At 44.5% G+C, this 25,366-nt stretch overlaps 3 long non-coding RNA genes across 5 annotated transcripts in view; 1 reads left to right on the top strand and 2 right to left on the bottom strand.

Moving 5' to 3' along the window:
* LOC146762710 (uncharacterized) overlaps nt 1-25,366 on the bottom strand; it is a 480,249-nt gene that overhangs the window by 124,471 nt on the left and 330,412 nt on the right. The gene's annotated exons all lie outside the window — the stretch shown is intronic.
* Nucleotides 15,339-16,398, top strand: LOC116652747 (uncharacterized). Its single transcript, XR_014941848.1, has 2 exons — nt 15,339-15,663; nt 16,206-16,398. It is a non-coding gene; the product is annotated as an uncharacterized LOC116652747 (long non-coding RNA).
* The window catches only part of LOC116652748 (uncharacterized), a 34,270-nt gene continuing 29,774 nt past the window's right edge, over nt 20,871-25,366 (bottom strand). For both annotated transcript variants that reach the window (XR_014941837.1, XR_004305908.2), the window contains exon 2: nt 20,871-23,001. This is a non-coding gene — a long non-coding RNA (uncharacterized LOC116652748). The remainder of the gene's footprint in view (nt 23,002-25,366) is intronic.

Genomic DNA, 25,366 nt, shown 5'->3' with positions numbered 1-25,366 from the left:
CGGCCAATGGGGGCGCGCCGCCGTGCGGTGATTTGCATAGCGCGCGCGCGCGCCGACCGCTGACGTCCGACGGGGCGCGCTGAGCCGCGCCGGCGGGGAAAAGTGGCGGGAGGCGGGGGCGAGGATGCGACCACGCCCCTCCGACGGCGCACCCGGCATCGGGGTGTCCCGCTGTGACCGGGGCTGCCCCGCGGCCATCCCGGGGTGCGAGACCCGACGGGAGGGGGCTCCCCGCCTCCACACTGCCGGCCGGCGGTTTGGGGGAGCTCTCCCTGACGGCCGGAGTCCCGCAGGAGAGGGAGGAGGATGTTGGGCACTCGGTCCTAGGGGAGCTAAAAGAGGCGAAGTCGCCGTTATAAACATATTAAATTAGAGATTGAAAATGTCATCCCGCAGCGGCTGCGGATGGCCGGAGGGACGCCCTGTCGGGGGGTCGAGCAACGGGCAGGGGGTGGTGGGGCCGGGCGGGGCGGCCCGGAGCGGGCGGCGATCGCCGTCTGCTGGCGGCCACTGCGCGTCTCTCGCCCTCCGCCTCGCCCCGAGCGCAGGGGTCCGTCGGCCCCAGCCCCGGAGGGTTTGTTGTCTCTGTGCTTCTCGCCTGGTGAAAGCGTTTGGAGAAGCTCTGGAGCTTTCGAGTAGGGGCTCACCCTGTGCACGGTACTCACACATATAATTCAAATTTCACAGCTGACCTGCTCTGAAAACCTCAATCAGCTTCTAATTGAAGGGAAAACAAAATATTGCTTCCCTACAGCAGAGCTAACGATTTAATCATTATATCAGACATTATAGCTTTTAATTAGGCTAATGCTGATACTGTATGGAAAGAGATAATTCAACGCAGTTCTTGATGAATTCTGTAATTGGGTTAACGGAGGAGCAGTCGGGGGAAGAGACGTCAATATTCAAGCCGCGTCTGTAGCCATCGCCTTGTGAATGGAAGGGAAAGGGAAAGGGAACGCGAGGTTGGGGAGGGTGGGGGACGCAGACGGGGCGAAGCCCCCCGATGGGCTCTGTCCCCACGTCGCGCCCTGCAGAGCCGCGGCAGCCAACGGGAAGCGCGATACCGGTAAGGGCCGAATTGCCACCGCGCTTATCGCGACAGCAGCGCAACCTCACTGCGGCCCCCGGGGCCTCATTCTGTGCATCTTCCCTCTGGGCGCGGTGACAACACGAGCGGGAAGGGGCGACCGGGTCCGGGTGTGTGACAGCCCGGTGTTGGCAGAGGAGACGCGGAGCTGGGGCCGGGCCGGGCCGGTTCTGCAGCGATACCCTCAGTGGCCGTGTTCCCCTCACCTGGAGCTGGGAGGGCAAGGCACGGAGCACCCAGGGCAGCTTAGTCCTGGCAAAATAAAGTGGCTTATTTAGTGTGCCCGATATTACCACCACTTTTTTTTATCCCCTTTCTCTAAAGGAATTCATCTTTAGATCCCGTCCTCGGTACTGATCATACAAAGTCCCTTTCTGAAGAGCTTGCCTATCTCTTCTCTATTTTATTTTTCTCTGTCGGGGAAAACGGGGCCGCATATTTTCGTTGCGCCCAAAGGAACTCGAACCATCTCCGCACGTCGGATGCGCGCTGCGCTCCGCGGCGGTTCCGAACCGTGAGCGAGGGATGCACGGAGGGGGTGTCTTCTGCAGGGATATGGGCCCTCTGGTTCCCCCCACACCGCGGAGACACCTCGGAGCCGTTCTCCAACCTCAGCCCGATGCGAGATTGGAGAAAGAGGGGCCGGCGCCGAACGAAGTTTTGCAGAGGGAGCGTTTTGTCAAATGTTTGTTTGCGCTCCGCGTTAGCGCCACTTCCAGCACAATACCCTCCTGAAAGCGAAATATTCCGTATTGTGATCCAACCTCGTCTTATTTTGTCAGTAATTACAGCAAAATGAGACGGGTCATTGATAACATCCCAGTGACACAACCCCTGTAATTAACAGCCTGAATACACCTTTGTGCGCTGCGCAGGAGTTGTAATTTTGAAGTCTGCTCGAGTTTATTTTAGTTTCTTATTTGCGCTAAGGCTCACACAAGGGGTGTGCATTGGGCAGAGGTTGGCACCGGCTTCTGTGGGGCCTGAGGCTGTGTTTTGGGGCCACCAGAGCGGGGCTGGGTGAGGGCAGCTGAGCCCCGAATATTATTATGACATATAACAATTATATACATGATAGTATATATGATAATTATATACTTCATGTTGTTGTATAATACATTACGTTATAGTTGTAACAATAATAAAACGTTTGGCCATGAATTTACTTGACAGCAGAAAGAAAACGTTCTGAAAATAGAGTTTCTAAACGGGAAGCTTCTAAGGGAAAACCAAGAAGAACGGAAAGCCCTGGGATGCTATCGGGGTCTCCCTGCGGCAGCGCGTAGTGATGCTCAGCGCCGCTCAGCCCCGCAGTTCAGATCTCGGCATCCCGGGGCAGCGCCTTCAGAGAGTCATAGAGGGGACAGTTCTGACTCGCGTCCTCCCTTTGCAAAGCGCCTTTAGGGGCACGTCGGATGAATTTAAAAGAGTAAATGAAGAAAGAAAGAAATGAAATCATTTCTCTCTCTCTCTTTTTTTTTTATTTCCAGGCCATCCTGTTATTGTAAATGAGATGAGCTACACGGGCTGCCACGTAAATGTGACATGAGGCTCGCAGGAGAGCGAAGCATCACCCACTCCAATCTCTCCTTTCATCGGAACGTCCCCCAGAAATTACATCTTCTCCTCCTTTAATACACTTCGCAATGAGATTAAAACATCACCTTGACACCGTTTCCGACCTTTTTGGTCGCATCCAGTACTGACTCCAGAACACAGCAAACGGGGAAAACTGGGAACATCTCAATAACCCTGGACTGCTCCTCTGGAAGCCGAGAGTGCCCGGAGGACATAAGTGATCCTCTTGCTCCATCCAGCGCAGCGCTGTGGCCATGGGAAGCGTGAAACGAATCCCGGGCGGGCAAATGGGGAAATCCCATTCCATTCCCAGTGGCAGCACTGAGCTGCCGGGCTGGGCCGGGCCGTGGGGTTCAGAGGTGATGTTCACGGCGGGGTTTTTCACGAACTCACCAGCCTCTGCCTCTCGTCACCTGTACGCCGTCACTATGAGGTGTTACAGTAACACCACCTCCGATACGGGCAGCAAAGGGACATCTCACAGCGCTGTCACCGCTGCCCCACGCTCTGCTGGCGACGTGCGCAGGGCACAGCCTATTCCCAGAGCGTCCCGATTAGGGCACACCGCACAGATTCCGCGCTATGCAAAGCTGCGTAGAGGGGATCCCTCCGGCCCCAGTTTTGCCCGTCCTATGGGTTCGGTGGGAGAGAACCGGGCTTGCGGCACTGCGGTCTGGGGACAGTTTGTACCTCCCCGTCCGCCCCTCCGCACACACAAGCGCACAGCCGCGCACCCCTTAACAAAGAGTCTTTCAAAGCGCAACCTTTGATGGCAGTCCGCGGGAATCAATGCGATAAAACGGGTTTTTAATGGGTTAATTGACTGGAGCCGCTATCATGTTTTAACACCTGTTTCTGAAAAGAGATGCAGCCAAAAGCCGTCCCCTCCCTGATCGATAGGTGCACAGCCCCTCTCCGCTGCCTGTTGATCGACCCCGAAAACCACCAGGAAACCAGAGAGAAAGAACCCGGGTCGTCTTCATGCACCCTATATGGGACGCAGGAGCACCCCTTGTCGGGCAGGGGCACAGCCCCACTCGCACCTCCCATACCTCGACGCCATCAGCCGCGAAACCACTGTCACTGCCACCCCCACGGGGCACCGCAGCGGGGTTCCCCGCTCCCTGGCATGATTCAGGCGCACTGGCGACGCTGAGAGCTCCTCCGCCTGCTCGCTCCGACGGGCACCGGTATAACAGCACGGTGTGCCCTGCCCATTGATTCCCCTGTTTGGCAGCGCCCGTTGGTCAGCCGCAGAGATGCTGACGCTTTGCTCCGAACACCTCTGGCTTAATGACACCGCGCACAGCCGTGTCTGTTCGGAACGAGCCCCGCCACCCCCGGCCCGGCTGCGACCCCCTGCCCCGAGCCCCGGAGGGGGGCACCGCCACCCCGTATTACCACCGACTGCGGTGATGCGGGCTGCTCTTCCCTCCCCGCTGCGAAGGGAGCTCGGAAGCCCTCCCATCGCAGACTCCCCCTCCTTCCACCCTTCCCAAGAAGGGCCGAAGACCCCCTCAAAAGTTAGAGGCACACTTACAGTTGCTCTTCCAGCTCCAGCCTCCTCCCAACAGCTCAGCTCAAAGGGCAGCTTTATTATCATCATTATTACTATTTTTAATTCTTTTTTTCCCCCCTCTCTCACGCCTTCTCCCGGCCCAGCCGAGGCCATGGGGCCGGGCCCTGCGGTCTGCTCTCCCGCAGCTCCCGGGCGGCCGCGGTGCCCCGCGGCACACGCACAACCCCCGGCAGAGCTCTCCCTCTCCCTCTCTCTCCGCCGCACACACGCACACACACACACACACACACACACACACACATACACACTGTGCACGGGAGAGGGGGAGAGAGGGAGACGGAGAGAGAGAGAGAGGATAAAATGAAATTTATTATTGATAGCAAAGACTTTACAGACAATTTCCAGTTATTGTTTCGCTCCGGAGAGAAAAGGAAAAAAAAAAAAAAAAAAAAAAAAAAAAGGAAAAAAAAAAAAGAGGGGCTTTTCTCCCCAACCCACATAATGGAACGCTTTTGTGTGGCGCAGAACAATACCAAACAAGTATTCTAATAAATAGCCACTTTTTTGTTCCGTGCCGGCGGTGAATGGAACTGAGCAGTTGGTTCGGGAGCAGCTGGAGCCGGGCGGGGGGGGGGAAGGGGGGGAGCGCCGCTGCCTCCCCTCTGCCTTCCCTCTCCCTGCACCTCCCTCTCCCCTTCCCCACCCCTCCCCGGGGAAGCGATGCTCACGCAAAGGAATGGAGAAGAGCCCCCCAGGTTCCGCTCCATGCACCTGTCCCTCCTGGTCCTGCCCTCCCGTCCCCCCCATGTAGACCCTCCTTTGCGGAAAATAAAGTTAGGTTTCCCTTCGGGATGGAGCCTCTTTGTCAGCCCCTCTTCTCTACCCGTACCTCTCCCTTGACAGAGCACCGCCGGTGTGCCTCCCTCCGTACCCCCCTTTCCCCCCCCCCATTACTATTTCTCAATCCCTTTCTATCAGCGTGACAACCGCTGGGGGAAAGGCAGTCGGGAGCGGTGATTAAAATGGACACAAATCCGCTAAAGACTTCCAGGTAAAGCTGCGGGCAAAGCCCTGCGCCGAGCCGGGAGGAGGGAGGAAGGGAGGGAGGGAAGGGCGATGGGGCAGGGAGGAGGCGGCCCTGACCCCTCTTTGCCGGGGAATGGGGTGGGATGGGGCTGCCCCCGCCCCGCGGAAGGGGAGCAGGGAGCTGGGGGAGGACAGCGGAGAGCAGCCGGGAGGGGGGTGACGAGGGCGGGGGGAGACGGGGGCTCTTCCGTTAGTGGGGATGCTCGTAGCTAATAAATAGAGAGGGAAACAGGCTGATAAATAAATAGAGAAATAGATCGATAAGTAAATAAATAGAAAAACGGATAAATGGATAGGCAGACAAATAGAAAAATATATTTATACATAGATAGGTAAATGGATAAAATAAAGGAAGAAATAGAAGCATCCACACCCGGCTCGTTTGACAGCTACAGGCCTATGTTGCCAAAGCCCCAGAATAAAAGTCCCCGAGGCATTCGACTTCTCCATGGCCGCCCCCCAAACCCCCCAACCCCTTCTCCCCCCCCCCTTCCCACCCCTGTGCTTTGAGAGCCCGCAATGAGAAGAGCTTCTCCTTCGACTCGCAGCCACGGGTGCGTGTACCCACTGAGGAGGTGCAGGGGGACAGGGAACGGGCGAGTGCTGACCCCCAGAACCCAACCCCACATCAAGTCCCCCTGCCGGGCTGCGGGCCAGTTTGGCTCTTCCCTTCCTCTGTTTTGTTTTTTCTCTCCTTTCCCTCCATCTTTTAAGTGGGGTTTGCTCTCACTTCAATCACGCCGGCGCTAATTAGCCGCGCTATGAAGGAACGCCGCTCACTATTATCGGGGCCGCGCACACGGGGGGAAGGACCCTTCTGTGGGTCCCCGCCAGCGCGGCGCTGCTCTGCCTTTCTCTATGGAAAAAACAACAACAACAACAAAAAACAACCCCAAACCAGCAGCACCGGGGAGAGCGGCTCGCAAACTTCGCCCGATACCTTATATGCTAAATAACGGGGAGAATGGCGACGGCGTTACAGAACGCTTTCAAACCCTGCAAATATTTGAATGGGGCTTTTGAGAGCAGCTGTCAGTCAGCGGGCTGTGACAGGCTGCCACAATGCTGTCAGCGCGTCGTGGGTGTTCGGCTCCGAGCGGAGCGCTCCGGCAAACAGATGTCAAACCTCATCTCCCATCAATGGGGGTGCGGGACGGAGCTCTAACCCGCACAGAGGGCTTCAAAATGCCGTGCCGGCGTGCGGACTGTACGCACCACGAAGATGCTGACAGTCTCCCGCGTGAGTTTGTTGGTTGAAGGAGGGTCATTTCGAAATCTGACCTCCAAATGATACTGAATATTCCTTCATTGCCAACAGTGGAGAAAGGAAAATCGAAATTAAGGGCAGATACGAGGGCTCGTTGCCATATGCACTGAAAGAAACAGGCGCTTCGTTTCCAAACGTGGAGCGCTTGAAGGAAGGAAAGGAGGGAGGAAGAAGGTTTGTCAGGGTCCCTGTTTGCAGGGAGCAGAATAGGAGGAGGCACAGGGAAGGGAGAGAACGGCCAGCAGAGCACGGAGCTGCCGCAGAAGCGCTGCGGTGTGTGCCCGCAGCCGGAGCCCGGGCGGTGGCAAAGGGACATTGGGAGAAAAAATCCGCCTCGGGGTTAATTGCGTCCAAAGTTACGTTTAGAACCAGGAGCTGCTCGGCTCGGTGGGCTCACGCTCCCGAGATTTGTCTCCTCATCGAGATGTGGTTTTCCCCTCTGCTCCAAAGGGTATTCCCGACAAATGCTCTTTGAGAGTTTAAAAGTGTCGTAACTATTGATACCCCAAATTCGTTCGTTGCCCCACAGGGCTACAACGAAGCACAGAGAGGAAAAATGGGAATTCCTCTCATGATTCCTTATAGGGATGGCATCCAATTCCCCAGGATGCGGCTGTGCCCACAGTATCAGTTTGGAAGTGAAAGATGCCTCTTCCTAAACAAGTAGGCGCGGGGGGATTAAATTGTACACATTTAAACGAAGTATCTTTAGAATTATTCGTATTCGGAATTAACCGGGGCTTAAACACAGACTGAGCTGATTTTCGTGTCGGGAACGCGAGATCCGCACGTCTCTGGACAGCGTTAAACGAGTGGAGGAATGCACCCGGAGTGGGTATTGATCACACGCGGCGAGCGCTGCCTGCTGCCTTTAAGCCCCGTTTCATCTGAATTCTCCCACCCTCCAAACAATAATAACAACAATAAAGCCCCCCAAACCAAACCCCAAAGCTCTGCTGTTTGATTACCGCGTTTTCCCCTTCGCAGCTCTGTGGTGGCGTTTGAAACCTCATTATTTTTGCGGACCTGCAGCTAATATCCAGGACGTGGCTGGATGCGGGACCGCGGTGCGGGGCTGTGAGGCTCGGGGCACCCCCGGGCTGCGGTGGGCACAGGGATCGGAAAGAGCCGGGAGCAACCCATCCATCCCCCGTCCCAACGGGAGAACCCGCAGTCGGGCTTCGTGCCGGTACAGCCACGTCCGAGTTTCGGAAGCCAACCGCAGCTCGGTGTAAAACCATCCCGGCTGCGCGGCTCTTCCCCGGGTCCGGCGTGAAGCCGTCTTTCCTCAGTTCCTTCAGGCAGAATAAATGCCTGCAGCTATTATCCAGCCCATCTGCCGGAAAGGAGAGGCTACGGCAAAGCCGCGACCCTTATTTTCAAACGACAAACTGACCAACAAATCTCGAATAAATATTTCTCGAAGCTGCTCCTCCATAGACAACAAAAATCGCCATTTGTCACCTAAACCCGAGCATTCCGATGTCCGTGCTTTTTTAATAGTACACCGTATGAGTGCTTCACTGATTTCCAACACAGATGCAGATTCCACGATAGGGTTCCAAAGCTCAGAAGTCAAAATGATTTTAGATCAACAGGTTTTCTTGGATGTAGTAGTCTAAAAATGAAGTCCAATTGACTACCCTAAAATTGCTATTAAATGCAGATATCCTCTCCAATTGCGCCATCATCAGAAATCCCAGCACTCCATTTGTATTTATTACTGTACTTCAAACATTAATATCATTAATATGGGAAGGGGAAACATTACTGTGCAAATTTGAATGATAGAACTGGAAACTGCCCCTGAAATAATATGGGGAATGTAAATGTAAGTTGAATATGGTTGTACCGTTTAAAATTAAATGGGACTCGTGCTGTAGAACTGAAATTCAAAGAGGGTTAAAATTGTGTCTTCCATTGGACAACACAGGATCTCATTCCTGTGACTCTGGTGGAACTATGCCTGATCTGCACTGAAGCAAAATCAGTGGAAGCACCAAATCTGTAACACGAAGGGCATGGACTATAAAAATCAACAGGTGAAACCTAACAGTATCACTTTACAGAACTCAGTCTTCAGAGTTTGCCCTGATTTTCTCATCTGATTTCATTTTAGAGCAGTATGTAGTCATCTGATTGTTCCCCTCTTCCCCCCCTCCCTTTCTTTTTTCTTGCATCCTAGGCTTGTCCCCTTTCTCTGAATGTGTTCTTAAGCCTGAACCATGCTGTTCAGGTGCTCAATGCAACTTGCACGACCAAGGTTTTTAAGTGTCTTGTGAGTAGGAAACATGAGGCTGGGATCAGGTCATTATAGAATTATTAAGGTTGGAAAAGATCACCGAGATCACCTAGTCCAACCATCAACCTATTCCACTGCAGTGTGAGGAAATCAGTGAATTTGAAGCTAGTGCTGTAAAACTGAGCTTTATCCATCATCAGGCTTCGGGGCTTACTGGAGAGGCTGGGAAAAATCCTTACTGGCAAATGAAGCATTTGGACACTTTGTCATCGCTGCTCCCTTTGTGTCCACCAGGACATGTTACAGCTTTAAGAAGTCAGTTTTTGTCTGGGCATCCAAGCACACGTAGTAAAAGGTTTCATGTTTACTGTGATGGCAAAAAATTGCCCATATGCATTTACTTTTATTTATTTGTATTTCTTGCGGGAGATGACAGCATGTCATCCATTGGATGCATTAGCTGTATATGCAAATATGCATTTATTATAGGCGTGCATATACATCTACATCTATTTCTGGTTCTATTAACTTTATAGATGTTTCAGTGCTGCAGAAATGAATGTCATCACAATGAGATGACTGCCATGAGGTCTTGCTGAGGCAGTGACTGCTGTGAGGTTATTTGTTAGCTCTTTTTCTGGTGAAGAGGATTAGCTTTTGCTGGCCAACCCAGCTGCACCATCAGAACTGCCCTGATTCACCCAGTGGGAGAAACTTCCTCCCTGTTACACTAGGTTCAGCTGTGTTGTCAATTTGTTGCCTCAAGCTTCACTCACGTGTCCCAGTGCCCTGATTGCTCCCACTGCAGGAATGCTAGTCCTGTTACTGAGATGAATGTTTTGTTTCCTTTGTGAAGAAAACTGGAGGTGATGGTTTGCTCCTGAGCCCTCTCCTTACGGTCAACATGGACACAAGACAATCTGAGCCAGGAGCCATGGACTCGTTCCTTTCTGCATGCCATAAAAGCAGCGTATGTGCATCAAGTCAACTGAATGCTACCAATGACTAAGAAACAGCCCAAGGTTTTTGGCTAAGGCCATTAGAATTCAGTATTTGTAGGGATCCAGGATAGCTAGAAACAAAACTCCATCTGGAAGTAATAGAAGCTGTGCATCTAAATCCTTGGATTTAGGTAATCTCAAGCTGAAGATTTGAGACATCTGATTTAAACTCCTTGAACCTCTGATGTACCATGGATGGTCCAGGCAACACAATATGCAGGAATGCCATTGAGGAAATACAAGTATAAACTTGCTAATTCTTTTAAAGGAGAGACAGAGAGATAACGAATTGCTATCTACCGTTACTACAGAAACTGAGATGGGAAAGTGGGAAATAGAGTTCAGAATATCTGAGAAATGTTGCCTAGCTTTAAAGTATCTCTGCTACTGATGTGATGACTGTCTAGTGGGGTTGTGGTTGCTGGGAATTCACACACTGATTTTATGGAGAGATAAAAGAGTGGAGTTTATATGGAATAAACCCCCTTTTGAATAAAACAATCTGCATAAATGCTTTAAGAAAGCCTATAATTATGATAAAAATGTTGCTCACAGTTAAAATTATGAAGCAATCAAAATTTATAAACAGTCACTCATCGACTTTTAATCATACTTTCTCATATACAAACTGTAGAAAACATATAGTAGCAATATGTAACAATACACACTTATTTTCAGTAATTTAGGGTCTTATCCTGTATTGTTTAGACAGACAAAGCTCAGCTTGTCAAGCTCAGTAGAATTACCCTTATATGTCAAAAAACACATGGAAGCCACTACTTTTATATACATACACTCAGCTGAAGCCTTATTCCTGTACAGCTGAACGCCTCAGATCAGTGCTGTGCACCCTTTGGGCTAGGCCCAAAGCTTTCTGTGGTCATTTCCCATCATTTGCTTCTGCACCAGGACCTCTTCTCCCACTGCTTTCTCTGGAGGTACTTGCTAATGGATGTGGTTGCGACCCACATCTTCCCTAAGATTCCCTTGTAGACATTGCTCCTCATTTGTAACTCATTAATAAGAATGGTTGAATTATAACCATCACATAGGACTTGGATGCCAAGAGATATTCAAAGGAAGGAATATCTGTTGTGGGAACCCTGCCAACTTGAATGGTAGCCTATCGTATCTATAAGCTCCATTGCTTCCTCTCAGCTGAACTTGCTGAACACATTCAGGATGCAGTTTGATATGAGCTCTGAAGGTCTCTGTTTCATGAGAAATGTAGCCACTGATAAGTCAAATCAATGAAATATGTTCTTCAAACATATGTATGTATATGTATATTAAAATAATGCATTGCTACATTACTTTCTGAAACACAATAGCATGCAAAATCTTGCACCTAAATTCCTACTAGGTATATTGAATTCAGTAACAGAACCCTTATTGATAGGTTAACTGTTCAACTCTCCTTAATGTTAAAAAAAACTTTTTCTGTTAAAACATTAATTCAAATACCACTTCCGATTAGCCATATTAATAAGGAAAAAGACACCGACTTTCTCATGGAGGACCAAATAATGTCCATAAATGCATTATCTCAAGAGGAGAGAACCTCACATGACTACATATTGATTCCAGTTACTTTCAGGTTCTTGGGATCTCGTTTGCATCTCTCTGACCAAAGGCCTGAACCAAAAGTCTCAGTCAGGGTAGGAGGCAAGCAGGACAGGAAGGGTTTCTTTATGCAGACTGTGAGGTAGGATCTATGAGATTTGCATCCTTTTAGCTTGTGGAACAAAATCACTATTTTGCATTTCTTAGAAAGAAATGGGGCTGTGTTTTGTGTCAGTTCTACAATCTTGAATATGAATCATGTTTTGGGATTGAGAAAGTGAAACCTCCAGAGAGTTTCTCTCCTTTTTGCAGCCCCTTTTTCTCACTCTGAGGGTATGACTACAGAAGAACTGGGTAGAAATTATCTCTGTGATTAATACAACACTCCATTTAATAGACTTCTTCACAATGAGCTCTCTGTATTTAGCAGTCTATAATCAGTGAATACAAATATAAAACCTCACCTTGTATCTTCATGAGCCTAAAAATGCAGCTCATTACTAAAATGACCGAGATAGATGAGTGTGTCATGAGTAGTCAGTATAGGATGGAGGGTAAAAATACACTCTAGCAAAATCTAAACAAACCTAAAACATGAAACTGAGCATTCTGTATACTTACACTGAAATTATACCAGAAATTGGGAGCGTGAACTAGCTAACTAGGCCTCTGTCTGTTTTACAAACCACATTTGTTCAAAAAAAAAGTCTAGATCATAATTGCAAATTCAAATTTCTTCCTCATTCTTACATCGACATTTGTGTGGTTTTTTTTCCTAATGTTTCCAACATGTAAATGCTGCAGCTTCCTACCCCCCTTGTTATGTATTGCATTCAGAGTAACAGTTTAGCAAATTCTCCAATTGTGTTGGTGTTCGCCCTCTCAGACATGGAGAGCAGTTTGATGTGTCCTTTTAATGAGCCATTTTCATGCGAGGAGGAAAACAGTGGTTGGGGAAGTTATTAAAGCTTTCTACTCATTGATTTTAAGACTCACTACTGAATTTATGTTGCTTAAAAGCCAGCTTGCTTTGTTTTCTTCTAAACCTGGAGGTTTAAGAACTCCAGCTTCCTTTTACTTCTATTACTTCTTTGCAGGGGCTGCAGTTTTGTCACTGATTGCTACAGAACAGTGACAATGAAACTCAAAATATGGTTTTGAAGTTCTTAGTGGTTTGGTTGTTAGTGATAACTGTCCAACAGGAATCATAGAATCACAGAACCATAGGGGTTGGAAGGGACCTCCAGAGATTATCGAGTCCAACCCCCAAAGGGAGGCAATGTAAAGTTGCTCATGGATGGCAGGTCAGACCTATGGGAAAAGGATCTATTCTCTTCATTTGTAGGAGACATTGACACTAGAGAGCAATGATGTTGATACAAATGCCATTTTCTTTTATTTTTTATTTTTATTTTTATTTTTATTTTTATTTTTATTTTTATTTTTATTTTTATTTTTATTTTTATTTTTATTTTTATTTTTATTTTTATTTTTATTTTTATTTTTATTTTTATTTTTACTGTCCTGCTGCTGCTCATTTCTGTGGTGTATGCAGGGAATTCATCTTGGTTGGATGCCGAGATGGACTCAAGGTGGTATGCCTGAGAAAACTAACTGTAATGTATGGCTTCATCAGAGGAAGAAAGAACTTGGGGCCCAACAAAATATGATAAAAACAGATCTGTGTTGGCCACTGAATTCCCTCTAGTAGTCCTCATAGCCATGTCTGCGGTCATATGTGTTTTCGTACCAGTTTCTTTGGTGGTTTCATTTATCTGTCAAGTCTCAGAGAGACAAAACATACTGAGTATACAAGCAGTAATAAAGTAGTGCTTGGCTTTCTCATCAGAGTGGATCACACGAACAGTACCAGGACGTAGGGCATAAGTGCACACTCTTAGCCCTTTGTTCTGGAGGGACAACCCATACGTGCCCTAACTCCATGCTGAGGGCAGACCAAAGTGCTCACCATTTAGTCCCAGTGTTCAGGTTTGCACCAAGTGCACCAGAAAAAAACCTGTTGAACTTAGGCCAGTGGGTTCCCTGATCTAAACCATCTAAATGTACAGCTGTGCTGCTGAGCATGTACAACATATGTAAATATATAATCATAGAATCATAAAATTGTCTGAGTTGGAAAAGACCTTTAAAAAGTCATCCAGAACAACTCCCCTGCAATGAACAGGGACACGTACAGCCTGATCACACTGCTCAGAGCCCCATCCAGCCTGACCCTGAATGTCTTTAGGGACGGAGAATCCATCATTTCTCTTGGCAACCTGTGCCAGTGCCTCACCATTCTTGTCATAAAACACTTTTTCCTTAAATCCGATCTAAATCTTCTCTCCTCTTTTAGTTTGAAATCATTTCCTTATGTCCTGTCACAACAGACCCTGCTAAAGAGTCTTTCCCCTTCTTTCTTAGCCCTCCTTTAGATTCTGAAAGACTGCTATCAGGTCACCCTGGAGCCTTCTCTTCACCAGGCTGAACAGCCCCAGATCTCTCAGCTTGTTCTCACATGGGAGGTGTTTCATCTCTTGAATCATTTTTGTGGCACTCCTCTGCATGTGCTCCAACAGGTACTGGCAGAAGGCAAAACCTATAGAACTCCTTATATGAGTCCATCAGTGCATTCAAAAGCAAAAAGTGTAGCTTAAATTCTATTTTTGTTTTTTAACCTAAAAAAGAGTCTTCTAAAAATGTCTCATTATTTAGTGGAAATGCAGATGAAATCAGTAGCTGAAGCTTCTGAAACATCATTTATAGAGTGCAGGCTAAGAATGTGTTTTCCAGAATACATAAATAAAATGGCAATTACTTACTAAAAATACTAATTCAATAAAAATTTTGAAGTTTCTTTTCTTTTTCTACATCAGCAAAATGACATTGCCTGTACTTAGTTTCTGCGTAGTAGAACGACACAGGTCATTATGAAATCTTAGCAGTCTTACCACATAGCAAACCCTCTGCAGTACATGCTGAACTACTTAAAACAGCCATGAATTGTCCAAACAGAATAATTTGATACTGGCTGTTTTCCACATTTTAATTAGCAAGAACAGACGGCTCTTGCATAATCCCATTTAGTGTCTGTGCTTGGTACCTCCCGAATAGCGCAGTGATTAAGTTCATACCTTCATGCGGCTAAATGCATTAGCTGAAAGCAACCACTAAGATTCACTTTCTGACACGGACATAATGCAAGAGCATTTCTTTCCATTGACTTAAGAGAGAAAAGGCTCTGTTAACTTATAGCCTGTTGGTCGCAAAGATGCCCGGAGGTATTCTGTATAAATGCATATTCATGTCTCATGTGAGCTTTTCCTCCCCCGCAGTTTCTTTTGTAACAGAGATCAGAGTGCCTCTGTTACACGGTCACCACTCTCAACACATCCAGCCTAATCACGTGATTGATCACACTAAGTCAAAATATGGCAACTTTCTGCACAGCATTCTTCAGCTAACCCTAGCCGTGCAATGGACCGTGTGGCCGTGTAAAGGAGAAAGCTATGAAAGGAGATATGAGGCTGCAGCCCACCTGCACACTATGTGGGGTCCGAAAGCACAAGAAGGCCAACAGCATCTCTCCTCCCCATCACTGCTGCTGCATTTGACTTACCACATTGCTGAATTCGATACTTACCACAAATCAATAAGATCTATTAATTACAGTGGATAGCAATTTTAAGTGGTTACAGTAGATTTTGAGGGCTTTACTATCCCACCACAATTGCTTTATCTTCAAACAAATGAAAAAGAAAAGCAAAAAAACCAAAACCAAAAACAAACCCAATCTACAAAACTGACCACCAAACAACAAAACTAAAAAGAAATGCAAACACAACAAAACTAATTGTGGTTCATTTTTTTTTCCTCTCATGCAATGTATTTTGCTTTGAAAGTCTAGATAATACACTGTATAGATTTTTGTGCATTTTAATAACATATTTTAATAACATTTCAACAAGTTTAAAGGAAGGATTTCTATTTGTTTTAATACTGTATTGGATGACAGAGTGTATGGATCTCAGTGAGGTGTATACATGTTTTTCTAAGAAAGTGGTACTGGACACAATCTGGTGTGAAATGGCCAGTTTGCCTCTAAGTCAAAGGGATGATTTGTATGACTGGCAAAGTTACAAGGAGCGTATTTCCTCACTGGGAAATACAAGTCTTGATTTCCTGGTGATAAATACCAATTCATTTTTTCCTAGATTAATTTTTGTGGGCTATAAAGGATTCTGGCATCATCTCTCCAGCTGGGTTTCACTGTTTGAAAACTCCACATACTGGCACTAGGACTCATCCTTGTTATTGGTATGATTCTGTGTTCTTGTCATAAGAAATAAGAGCCTCTCAGTTGAGGCCTGGGTGGATGGGACTAGGTGGAAGCCTCACCTTGTTCTCAAGGCATCACTTCTGCAATAGTTATCACCTTTGTTTGTACCTCTAAAATGTTGCTGTTGACACTGTTTTCAACAAGTCTGGTTTTTGCTCAGGATGGAGAGAGAAACACAATTTGAGCTGATGAAAATGTGGACAGGACCTCAGATAGATGTGACAGAAAAAGAAAAACTCTCCCAGATTGTAAAACAAATGTAATGGTCCTGATTCACTAAACCTTTCTCCTGGTGAATACTGAAGGGTCTTCAAAGACAAAAACAACTGTATGAGTTTGTGAGAGGGAGTCTATTAGAATACACACAGATTTAAGCTAATGGTACCTTGAAGTGAAGGTGGAAAGAAGTACTTTGCGTAGTCCATGACCCCAGGGAAAGCTTCTAACTTTTTTTTTTTTTTTTTTTTTTTTCTTTTTCTTTCTTGTCTTCATGAACTTCTGTTTATGTGCTTTATTTCAGGTAAACTCCATGCAGAAATGTACACCGATGCCCCTTGTTCCATCTTCCAGTTACAAGAAGGAAAATATGTGCAAAGAAGTTAGATGCCCTATGAGGCATTCTGCGTTTGCTAATGATTTATTTTTTAATGTTTGTTTGAAGTGAAGACATCGTGAAAATAAATGATAAGGCTCTTCTCGCACTTTTATAAAAAGTAAATGTAAAATGTTTCTGACTCCTCCAAGCAGCCACAAGTGGTCAGCTTGGGATGCTTGTTATCCAGAGTAGAGAAAGACATCTTATCTGAAGTCAGGACATTCTTAACCTCCACTTCTACTTCCTCCAGTATTCCTCCCCATAACATGGTTTATGTGTTAAGCTCTGCATCACTCCCTGCAGACATGGGTGTGTGTGGAGAATCCTTAGGAGTCCCTTGCAGTGAATGCCTATTTTCTGTCAGCCTGGCTTGGAAAGATGTCAAAAGGTTTTCTTATGAGGATCAGTGGCACACTGTAGAGATCACAAAGAACACAGCTCAGGTAACAGACAGAAAAAACTTAAGTGTTTTTAGTTTGGTGTATGAGTGTAGTAAATCTTGCAAATATGTTTTGAAATTAAGTACTGCAATTTTTGTCTAAACATATTAAAGGGGCATTTTCCTCTTAGTCTTTTAAGAAGTCATTCTAGCATCCAAACTTTGGCATAATACTGTTGACATTAAAATGAGGCGCAATAAATAGAAAAGGATAATTGCCAGAAGGCCAGTGAGGGAAAAAAGGAAGCAGATGACCTTAATTTGATGGTAGCAGTATAAGCAAAACTGTGAAGTGAAATAGTTGCCAAAGAATGGCCATTTAGATGACCTGCACTGAAGGAACTACAAAATGATATGCCATTTTCTGATTTTCAAATCATGAATAGCAAATACAGGTGTCTTGAGAAGACATACAAATGAACTGAATGACATACACCTTGTCAAATGTCCACGCTTAAGTCAGTGGAGTTTTTTTCCAAGAGTACAACAAGCTTTCTTTCTAAAGTACACATGTAAAATGTAGTTCTCTAGAACTACATCTATTTTTCTTCACTGGTTATGTAGAGTCCTGGAGGTAACAAGTTTATATATGGATATATAAAGTTAGATATCCATATTAATCAGATATCCTACCAAAGGAGTCTGACACTGGAAAACCAGTGGCCATGAGTGGAAACAAAGAAAGACCAGGGAATAACATCCTTCAGCACCTGTCAGCTGCTGCCACACCAGGTCTTTAGCAGGGAAATTCAAGACTATCCAGATATGCTATATAAACTTAGTAACTGTGACAGTCCTTAGCTGTGTGACTTGTATACAAGATATGTGCTGTAGTCCAAACTTTGAGAGTTTTGACTCTTGTCTCATGGTCTTGATATTTCAAAGAATCATAGAATCACTTCAATTGAAAGGGACCCTTAAAAGTCATCTAGACCAACTCCCATGCAATGAACAGGAGCACCTACAGCTTGATCAGGGTGCTTAGAGCCCCATCCAGCCTGACTTTGAATGTCTTAAGGATGGAGAATCCATAATCTCTCTGGGCAGACTGTGCCAGTGCCTCACCACCCTTGTCATAAAACACTTTTTCCTTATATCCAATCTAAATCTCCTCTTTTAGTTTGAAATCATGTCCCCATGTCCTGTCATAATTGATTCCACAAAGGAGTCTGCCCCCTTTCTTCTTTTAGGCCTGCTTTAGATACTGAAAGGCTGTTCTCAGGTCTCCCTGGAGCCTTCTCCAAGCTGAACAGCCCCAGCTCTCACAACCTGTCCTCATAGGGGAGGTATTCCATCCCTCAAATTCATACTTAGTTTGCTCTTGTCAAGGGCATTGAAGGGTAAAAAGTTTATTGATGTTTACTTAAAAATCAATTTGTCTGGTAGTTGATTTTTTTTTTCACTAAATTGAGTGTAGTGTCCCCTCCCACTGTGGAGGAGACTTACAGAGTATTTTGGACAGTATAAGAAATATCTTAGGTCAGGCCAGAAATGATATTGTTGTCTAAATAGGGTTGGTGATTTCATTTTGTAAGTGCAATTAAAAATAAGCTTATTTCCCCCTAGGTTTTATTTATTCTATTTATTTTTTAATGCTTTAGTTCAGTTACCAGTTATGATTACAAACCCAAACTAGCAACTCTGTGTATTCTGGAACTATATTCAGTTTTTAGGATTACTGACAATTTTGTCTGGAGGTTAATGCCAAAACCTCAAACATGTTGTTAGAATACACTTTCTCTTTCCCTGAAGCACTTTGATTAATTAAATTTATAAATGCAAATTATTTGAGTTCCCCAGTCCTTTTTACATTGCAGGAGGGCTTGCTGCTGCCATTAGTGTACTGAATAACTGGAAAATCTATTCCATCTCTTGACTTTGTTCAGTGGAGAATCAGAAGTCAGAGCTCCCATGCAACATCCAAGAAGACTAAGTCTCTTCTCTTCTTTAGACCCATTTTCTTTCTAACTGTCAAAGCCAAAGCAGCTCAGGAGAAGCCCAATTACCTGTAATGGTCAAGTTAGACTGTAGCTGTGTGTGGGATCTTCCCAGATTTTTACATTAGGAGAAAGACTTTGGGTTAAATCCCGCAGCCGATGAGTACAACAGGATTTTTCTACTGACTACTAGATTTTGCTGCCTTTTTGGAGATCCTGAGGCTGCCAGCACAACCATGCTACATGCAGAGCTGTTGTGTGGATGGAAAGCTGGAAGGAGGTTGAGTGCTGTGTGCTTACAGTTGTCCCAGAACAGCATAGAGCAGCGTACTTTTATGGGATGCAGAGAGCAAAAATTCTTCACATAAACATAACTAAGTGGAGTAAAGAAAGAAATAAAAAACAACTGTAGTGATTAATAACAGTGATAACACCATCAATAATAATAAAGATGAAACCTCAGGCTGAATAAGTAGATTAGTAAATTATTGATAAACTCAGTATATGTCTTTGTTTTGAATACTTAACTTTAGAGAGAAAAATAAGAGAGTTAATTTTTGAAAAGATATTATCAGTTGAAATGCAATTCTGTGTTCTCTGCACAGAAGATGAGGCTTTAATTACTACACAATGCTGATCAAATAATCCAAAAATGTGTTACATGAAACAAACACTGCTAAAAGAAATTAGACATTTCCATAACACACTGGCACATAACCACCAAAAGAGCAACCACGGAGCCTTGCTGGCAGGTCCAAGTGACCCAAGGAAGCTGCACAGAGGGAGTACCCTAGGTCAGACTCATTTGGCCTTCTCCCCTCCTCTGAGCCTGCCTTATGAGATGCGGTACAGACCCTATCTCATGTCCTTTCCAGGCGCCTTCCAGGAATGCAGCTGCAGGCTGTCCATCACAGATGCAGTCATTTAAACCATCTTATTTTAAAAGTACAGTTTTAAAATTATCTTAAAAATCAGTTAAAGAATTCCTATGGGGAAAAAGTGATGGGGTGGGAAGCTGACAGAAACCAAAAGTGCAATCACCTTTAGTGGTATGAAAGTGATCTCAAATGCGGAAAGTTGTGCCTTGGGGGGAATTTTTTCCATTTAGAATAGTGTTTGTTTTTTTTTTTTTTTCAGCTTCTTTACCTGAGCTTTCTGACAAGAATACTAGATATAACCTGAAGTATTCATCTGAATAATTTTTCAAGTCCACATTTAAATTAGAACAGAAGGGAACATGTTGGCCCTAGTTTCTCAGTCAAAGTTATAAAGAATTTTAAAGATAATATAGAAGAGGGATGTTTAAGGAATATTAAAGAGAGTCTATTTTCCTTATCCACAAGAAGATGTATCTGGGTTACAGATTAAATAAGTACATCCTTGCTTCTTGGCTTGTACTTCATCTCCAATAAGTGCTACTTATTGGAATAAAGTCAAGTGATACAGTGAAATGAATAGGCAAGTACTGTTGCCATGGCTCTTGAACTGATCACCCTCATGCCCTGTAAATGATTTTGTGGGATTACACAGCCAGTGACAACAGTCACAGGATGGTTGAGGTTGGAAGGGACACCGTGGGACCATTTGGTCTAGCACAGGAAGAATGGGGGCTAAACAAAGTGACTTAAAGATGAATATATGGTTTCAGGGACACAGTGTCACTGGGATTGTGAAGATGCAGTAGTATGGCTCCCATGGCTGGAATGCTGCAGTGGAAGGACACAAGCTTTTTAGGAAGCACAGGATATAGAGACAAGGAGGGGACATTGCCCCCTCTGTCAATGGCCAGCTAGAGTGCATGGAACTCTGCCTGGGGTTGAATGGGAACTGACTGAGAGATTAGATGACATAGTGGGGATCTGCTGCAGATGAACTGAGAAAGAAGACACAGCAGATGAGACCTTCTACACTCATCACATTTGAACATTACCAACGTATATACCACCCCAGGAAAACTTGAAAAAAGCACAGCTTGTAAATTCTGATGGTTCTAGAGATGAAAAAACATCAAATGTTGTGTTTAGATTGCAGTAAAACTGACTGTATGTGGCAAATGACCTGAGGGGACACAGTAGCTTTGTTGTATCCAGTGCCTCCATGATGGGCCACTGATAACATCTCTTTCACAATTAGGTTAAGCATACGTTATTCAAGATGATAGGAGCATTATGGTAATGAAAGATGGTGGTGAATATATAAGAATCATCAGAGAACTCAAGTTATACAGTCTTTATTCAGTTTGTTTCAACAGCATAACTGGAAGGACAGGCCAATTACCACTGGTGAGGACGGAGGACAACTATAATATTTCAAGTGTCTGTTTTATATATTGTGGATTACAAAGTGCTGTTCCTCCACTCAGATGTCCAAAAGGGCGCATCTCAAAAACAAAAACAAAAACAAAAAAAAAAAACAAACAAAAAGAAACCCAAACCAAACAACCAAAAGAAACCCCAAAGGATCTATAGCATCCTAATTTTGATTTTGCTAGCACTACTTACACAATAATGGCATGAGGCCCCAGAAAATATTATTATTATTATTAATAATAATAATAATAAAATAATAATAATAATGATAAGTGATTTTGGAAGCAAATAGCAAGACGTAGTGTCTGGGGCAAAAAGATCTCACAATCCCAGAATTATTCCCATCTGCAATACAGGCATCCCAATATAGATATACCTCAAAAGGGATCTCTACAGATCTCAGCATTATGTAACTACACAGGCAGTCCATCAGTACTGCACCTTGTTGCTATCCTTCTATAACTTCTTGCTCATAAGAGAACCACTGTTTCAAATTACGAAAATGTTCTAGGGTAAAATAAAATAAATGAGAGCATGATGAATGCAGTTTACATTTTGAAATTGTCAGATGGCTTCACTGAGCAGACATATTTCTTGCTATAAAAAGTAGGTAGATGGACTGATTGACTTTGCATGTCAGGCCTGCCTATGAAGCATTATCTGATAGTATCCTTTCCTGGTGTGCTGACTACATGAAGGAGTGAGGATTTTGCTATGGATTACTTCCCTGGAACAAAGAGAAGGTTAAAATCCTTCCATGAAGAACTGTTGCTCAATTGCATTTTTTTGCACTTAGGTGGTGCCTAGACAATTCCACTGTATCTTCCTCCACCATTCAGAGATGGAGAGGAAAATAACAACAATAACAGCAAATGGACTGGTGAAAGAAATTATATCCCAAAATATGGTTTGAGCATATTGAATTTTCCTGAGAGTCTTATTTGAGGAATGCTGACATCATAGTCTCTGTTTGCAATCAATATAGAAGAGCAGGTGCTTCCAGAATGTGATTCAGATGATGCACAGACTCATTGCTCCTCTGGAGTTTCCTTTCTCTTTCAGCTATCTTTGCTGAGGACCTTGAACAGCTCTATTCTTAATTAGACAACTCCGCTGCTACAGTCTCAGGCGCTTATCATGGGGTGCGAGAAGTTCAGGGATTAGGGCAGTAGGCGGCTCACATGTTTTTAGTGCTTAGTACAAATTCAGGCAGAATTTAAACAGCACAACCCATACAGTTTGCCAGCCATGGTTGCTTGACTGCTTGAGTGCCTGTATTAAAAATTAACGGTAAAGAATGCTTAAATAGCAGTGACAGCTGGGACCAAGCCTCAGGACTCTCTCATGGTTGCCCTCAACAATAGGCTGCAAAATCAAGCTCCCTCTTACCTATTCTCTCTCTGCTCTGTGGCCTCGCATAGTGAGTAGAATGAAGAACTTCTCTAGCTCGATGGATAGGATAAGCTCTGAGGAAAAGGGAATTGCGGTTCAAACCCCTTCAGTCTGAGAAAGGCTTAAAATCCATGTTTCCCACTTCTTGTAAGAGTGTTCAAACAATGAAGTTATTCTGAAGTGGCTGCTGCCTCTTCCTCCTCCATCATTAGCTGCTTGTTCTCAAGAGAGGACTCAGTGCTCTGGATTTCAAGTGGATGAAGGTGACTGAGGTTCAGCACTTGTTCAGATCTAAACTGAGAGGTTTCCCAGGTGATTGGTGGGTGGGAGTTTCAGTGACCTTCTCAGGCAGTGGAGAGAGATAAGGTCCCAGCTGCTTTGAATGATTTCAGAGGTGACCACATTTTCATACCAACCGTGTTAGGAATTGAGATATCTACCTCAGGTGCTCTGAATTATCCTGCTGGGCCAGGGGCTGCCTGGAAACATGGCAGCACTCAAGCTGAGCAGTTCTTGTAGACAGTCTGAATACTGCCTTTACTTCGTTACACAGTTCTTAGCCATTTTCTTTTGGTGTGTACCAAAGAAATGATGTTTCTGTGACAAATATCCCTCACCTTCCATCATCTGTCGATGACAGCACTCTGGAATACAAGAAAGGATGCTTTCAGCAAAAGATGCCCAAAACATATGCAAAGTGATCAAGATAATTTTGTTCTTTTCCTCTCTTCAATATCTCCCTTCAGTAGAGGATTGGTGTAGTTTTGATCATGCTGCAGAGCCCACTGGGAGACTGGGAAACATATCCAGTGCACATGTACAGATGTGTGCTGGATGTTTGCCAGCCCAGGCATGACAGACTCTAGTCCATCCTTTAGCATAGCAATGAGCATAACAGGTGGAGAAAGTGTGTTCACTCTGCTATAAATAGCTAGTTGCATTAAGTATAACATTTACATTTGCTTGTAGTTGTCTGAATTCAGAACCAAATTCGATGCACTACACTCATGCCAGTAGATCCACTATTCCCTCACACTTAATTGCACTCTTTTTTGCTAGCTACTTTTCCTCTCTCAGTCCTCAGCATGCAAATTATGCCCACTTTCACATATTTTCTGACCAATTTAGACCTAAAATTTATGCTGCCGTTCACATCACTGCTGAAATTGGCTCGGAGCTTTCCAAAGGAGTTGCACTTGTTGACAGCAGGTATGAATATATTTCTTGGATTTGAATGCCTTAGTGTGAAAAAAAAAGAAATAAAAAATTGCAGAGCACTGTCAAAGCTGTGGCTGATATACTGCATAAATGTATAAAGTAAATAACCATACTTACTATGATAAATTCTAGTCTTAAATCCTAATAACCACCTTTTGCAGGTAATGAAGTTGCCAATCTTCTATGTGAAAAATATAAGCCTGGTACCCTAACATTTACACAGAAAAAAAGCAAAGGCTGGTTATCAATATGCTCACTTAAATTAATAAATAAATAAATAATAGTACAAAAAATCTGTTTATGGACAGGTGGTTAAAAAATTACCAATGACTGCAATATCAAGATGGGCTCCTCCAGCAGGAACACAGAGATGGAAATCCAACAGGGTGGCCTGAGTCTGAGAACTAAGTCCTATTTTAGATATTTTTTAGGCAGAACATGCTAAGCCTCCTCTCACATTATACTGATGTCAAGGTCTGAATGATATAGACTGCCCTAAGACTGACCTTTGTCTGAATTGCAACTGAACAGCTTCCAAGGAGTCTTACCAAAACAGAAGTAAAGCGCAGAAATGTATCATGTGCAAAGCACTGACAACTCTGGACTATGTTTTTCCTTTGTTTGCTATTTAAATCTGTAGCCTGAGGGCAGCTTACTGAGGCTAAGAAATTCTCTGAGTGAAACATAAATATTTTTGCCACATCTGATCATTTTTAGGGGAATTCCATTCAATTGTGGAGACTTTCTCCCTTGATGTTAAATTACACAAGAGATGATATGTGTTATATAAAGGCCAAAATTCTTTACCTGTTTTAAAGGGCTGGCTCTTCCTGCTAAAACTGTTTGTATGTAAGCCTGTTACTGCTTGATATTGGTTTGAAAAGTTGCCTAGAAAAGAGTATAAACTTTTTTTTCTAATTAAATAAGTGATTCTTTAAAGTGTTTTTAGACTAACACCTTTCATAGAAAAAAAAAATAACATCTGAATGAAAATGGAAATAAAAAGGGAAATTCAAAATATGAAAACTGTCATTTGAAAATAAGAAAATGAAAAATTTCAGTGAAAATTTAAATTTCACAACTAACCTCTACTTGAAAACAAAGATTTTCAGTGAAACACCGTATACAAATCCCTATGAATACATCGTGAATGAACAAACAACAAAAAAACCCAACCAGAATCCCAGCAGTGAAAAGTTCTCACCCAGCTGCTGTTTTCCAACAGGCTTTGACAGACACTCGACTGCACAAGCATCTGGAAGGCCCTAAACTCACCCCAGCAGACAGGCACATATGTCCTCCTGATAAATAGGTAGGAGCAAAAACATACGCATGGGTTAATGACACAACACTATTTATTACTCTCTGGTAGGGTAGGAAAGCAAGACAAAAAATGCCCAATAAAATGTCAAGTGCTGTGGCTGAAGGTGTGGGGCTGGTGATAGGGCTGGTGTTTGAATGCTGGTAGCACATTCTCTCCCTGTGCCTTGTGCTGAGCTTGTTTGATTCCGGATTGCTCTTTTCATATTCAGGTTTTTCTTTGTTTGTTTGTTCATATATTTATTTATTTTTTCCACAGAGTAGACAGAGAACACAATGAATGCATTGAATGCTGAGGTCAGAAGCAGTCTTAGAAAAGGCCAAGGACCTCTGCACTAGCCAACAGGCAGAACAACTTCCTGGAGCCACAAATGATTGTCCCAGCTCCCAGATTATAATGCAGAGACTTCCATCTGCAGGTCTAAAGGACTTGAAGGTTGATGAATAACATTGGTCTTCAGGAAAAATAGC

Source organism: Coturnix japonica, chromosome 1 (genome assembly GCF_054131305.1).
Source record: "Coturnix japonica strain WE chromosome 1, WE-NBRP24, whole genome shotgun sequence".
NCBI lineage: Eukaryota > Metazoa > Chordata > Aves > Galliformes > Phasianidae > Coturnix > Coturnix japonica.
This window is presented reverse-complemented; position numbering and strand designations above follow the sequence as displayed.